The sequence below is a fragment of the Alligator mississippiensis genome, chromosome 8, assembly GCF_030867095.1.
Source record: "Alligator mississippiensis isolate rAllMis1 chromosome 8, rAllMis1, whole genome shotgun sequence".
In the NCBI taxonomy this organism is placed as follows: domain Eukaryota; kingdom Metazoa; phylum Chordata; order Crocodylia; family Alligatoridae; genus Alligator; species Alligator mississippiensis.
Window position 1 is genome coordinate 26314945 of NC_081831.1, and position 3960 is coordinate 26318904.

Genomic DNA, 3960 nt, shown 5'->3' on the forward strand with positions numbered 1-3960 from the left:
TGCAGTGCCTTCTGAAGAAGGAGACCTGGCTCTGAGGGATCTTTGATGGGTGTGGAGCAGAAATTCAGATTCCCCCTCCTTCCCCAGAATTTCCCTGGCAATGGCACTGAGCTCCCCTGGTTCCAGATCCAGCTCCTCCTCTGGCACTGGGAGGCTCACTCTGGGAACTGAAATTGAAGTGGGAGACTGTCATGCTGGTGCTTGTCATGCTGGTGGTGCTGGGGGTTATTATTACTGCTGTTACTAGTGGAGGTGAGGCAGGCACAGACAATGCTCCCACCTCTTTGCTGCTGCTAGCAGCAGAAGCCTCATGTCTGCTAGGGAAGAAGGTGCATCTAAGTTTTTGGGGAGAGGGGAGGAACTTACAGCTGTCCCTCTGCCCCCTTTCACTCCCCTGCCAGAAGACCTGGCACCTGCCTTTCCAGCATGCTTCATAATGTTTGCTGTGCTGGAAAGTGTGTGTGTGTGTTTGTGTAATATATCTTCTATCTGTTTAATACATGTGTGTATGTAATATGTCTTCTATCTGCTTGCTATATCTTCTATGTCTTTACTATAACTTCTATCTGCTGATTTTACTATACTATATCTTCTTCTTTCTATCTGCTGATTTTACTATATCTTCTATTTCTTTACTATATCTTCTTCTATCTGCTTACTATATCTTCTATCTGTAATATATTGGAAAGGTGTGTATCCAATCCTTTCCAAAAAGACAGACTAGAAAGAAACTGACTAGCCAGTCACTGCAGCCAGGCACAGTACATTTCACATGCTGTTGCTTCCAGACAGACAGCTTACAAAAGGGACAGAAAGGTGTCACACAGAGTCTTATATGCTGTTTCTCTGTCCCTCCCCCAGAGCACTGGGATTGGAAGGGACCTCAGGGACAGATCACAGACACTGGTCAGCTACAGGTGTCAATATCAGAGCAGTCCTTCCCCCAGCCCCCCTTCCCCCTTTGTCTTCTGAGTTTCTGTTTCCCTGCAAGCCTGCTCCAAAACATTCCAAAACATCTGAAACATTTTGGATGGTTTTGTTTCATTTTGGGGATGTTTTGAAGCCCTCCGTTTCATTTCAGATTCAGTGTTTTGGGTGCCAAAACAGGCTGAAACATCTCCAAAATGAAACAGCTGCTGAAATTTTGCACAGCCCTGCTAAACAGGCTTCCTCTGCCTCACCACTCCAGCCTTCTGTCAACTCAGGAATCTGATGGGCAGGATCCCCTGGGAGGCCAGGCTGAGGGGGAAAGGAGTCCAGGAGAGCTGGTTCTATTTGAAAGAAACCTGAGGGCACAGGAACAAATCATCCCAATGTGCAGAAAGACCAGCAAGTATGGCAGAAGACAGCTTGGTTTAGCAGGGAACTCTTCAGTGAGCTAAAACACAAAAAGGAAGCTTACAAAAAGTGGAAACTTGGATAAATGACTAGGGAGGAATGTAAGTGTGTTGCTTGGACATGCAGAGATGAAATCAGGAAGGCCAGAGCCCAATTGGAGTTGCAGCTAACAAGGGATGTGAAGGGTAACAAATAGGGTTTCTACAACTAGGTCAGCAACACGAGGAGGATCAGGGAAAGTGTGGGTCCCTTACTGAATGGGGGAGGCAAACTAGTGACAGATGAGGAAAAGGCTGAAATACTCAATGCCTTTGTCTTCATAGGCAAGGTCTGTGGTGGGCTAGTAGGGGGTGCTCCTGCGTTGAGCCACTCACCTCACTGTAAACCCCCTACCAAGCTCCAAGTTCCTCCCCTGGGGCACCTCACATCTGGCCAACCCCCTTCCTGGAGCACACCTGCAATCCTAGGGTACCATTGCCACCACCAAGGGGCCTGATCTTTATTTGGGCCATGTGACCTCCAAGATACATAGGCCTTGTAGACCTTGAGGTTGCTTGACCCACTGCGAGAACTTAGGGTGCTTCTGTTAGCCTGAAGCACAAAACGTAGCCTCCCTTAGTCACCATGCATAGGGAGCTTAAAGGCATGCCCCAATCCCTCATCCGGGCAAATCCATCATTCTTGTTATAGTAGAGAGCTTTATTGGTTAAAGAGGGTAGGCTTAGGGAAGGGTACAGGATAGGGAAGTATCAAAGAATAACCCAGAGCAAACAGTATGTCTAGGTAGGTAGTCTTTTGTCACGCTTCTACATTACAGTAAGCTGTATTTTTAGATAAGTTTCAGGCAAGTTATTCTCATGTTTATCTGGAGCCTAGAAAAGCTCCAGAGGTTGTATGTTTACTCCATGTTCCCCAGTATGGCTCCCCTCCTTCCTGCAGAGCCTCTGCCTTAAATAGACCCCTTGACCTCACCTGCTAGCATCAATCAAGGCCAAGTGTTGTTTCATGCTGACCAATCAATTTGAAAAGCATCACTGATCACCTCAAGGAGTGCCAATAAGTTGAATATGAGCCAACAGTGTACCCTAGTTGCCAAGAAGGCTAACAGCATACTGAGCTACATTAGTAGGAGTGTTGCCAGCAGATTGAAGGAAGTGATTCTTCCCCTCTATTCAGCACTGGTGAGGCCACATCTGGAGTACTGTGTCCAGTTTTGGGACCCTCCACAACAAAAATGGTTAGGGGCTGGGGCACATGAGTTCTGAAGACAGGTTGAGGGGCCAGTGATTATTCAGTCTGGAGAAGAGGAGACTGAGGAGGAATTTAATAGCAGCTTTCAACTATATGAAGGGTGATTCCAAAAAGGATAGAGTTTGACAGTTCTCAGTGGTAGCAGATGACAGAACAAGGAGCAATGGTCTCAAGTTTCAGCAAGGGAAGTTTACGTTAGATATTAGGAAAAACTTTCTCATTAGGAGGGTAGTAAAGTACTAGAACAGGCTACCCACAGAGGTTGTGAAATCTCCATCCTTGGAGGCTTTTAAGACCCAGCTAGACATAGTCTTCATTGGGTTAATCTAGGTGTGGATGGTCCTACTTTGAAAAAAGGGAATGAAACAGATGACCTCTTGAGATCCCTTTCAGCCATAAGTATTAATTGTCACCCCAGATGGGACTTGAACCCACAATCCCTGGCTTAGGAGGCTAGTGCCTTATCCATTAGGCCACTGGGGCTCTATGTGACTAGGTGGGAGCATACTTTTCTATGATTCTAAGTGGAATGGCCTCAGCAAGAAAGGTGGGGAGCTCTACACTGGTGTCAGGACCTTGCTGTCTAAGCACTTCCTTGGGGTGTTGGGCCCTGGGTCTAAGGCCTTGTCTGAAATCAGGCAGAGGAAGGAATTTCAGAACAGGTCTCCCTGAGGTAGGCCTCCATGCTGCCACATGGGTTTGGACTGTCCCAAGCCAACTCTCCTGCCACAACTTATAAGAGATGTACTTAGTTCCTTTGATTGAAGATCTTCCTGCTGGCTCAGGTTCCCCTCTGGCATCATCTGCGGGGCTTCTCCTTCCCTACACCCCACCCCTTCCCTCTCAGGTGTTACAGTGGATCTCAGGATGCGTTTGAGGGTTCAACGTGATTGATTGGCATGAAGCCATGTAGTGTCCTATCTGTAGCTGCTGGCTATATGATACTACTACTATGTAGTCAGAATGAAAAGGCTAATACAAATACAAAATGACCAACTAAGCATCTCTCAGCATGGGTGGGGCAGGGCTCCAGTGCCCCCACGTTAGAGTTTCTGGAGTTTCTGACTTTCCCCCCTTTTTCCTCCTTCCTCTGGTGCCCCTGATTCTCAGGGGCTCTCCACTGGCAGGCATCATGTGTGGGTCCCGACTATGGGGTTGCTGGGGGGCTGTGATGTATCCCCAATGGGGTCTTTCCCTGTGGAGCCCTTTTTGGTTCTTTCATATGAGGGCCTTCCCGTGCTCATGTGGACTCTGGTGGGACAGGAGTCACCTGATTCAGGGACTCCAAGTCACCCATGGGCCAGATCCCAGCCAGCCATTCTCATTCTTCACATATTGACTTCCCACCCTAAAAGCTTTTGCCCTATTGTC

At 47.8% G+C, this 3960-nt stretch overlaps 1 non-coding gene across 1 annotated transcript; it reads right to left on the reverse strand.

Moving 5' to 3' along the window:
• Positions 1-2999: 2999 nt before the first annotated feature.
• Positions 3000-3072, reverse strand: TRNAR-CCU (transfer RNA arginine (anticodon CCU)). Its single transcript has one exon. It is a non-coding gene; the product is annotated as a tRNA-Arg (tRNA).
• Between the last annotated feature and the right edge of the window lie 888 nt (positions 3073-3960).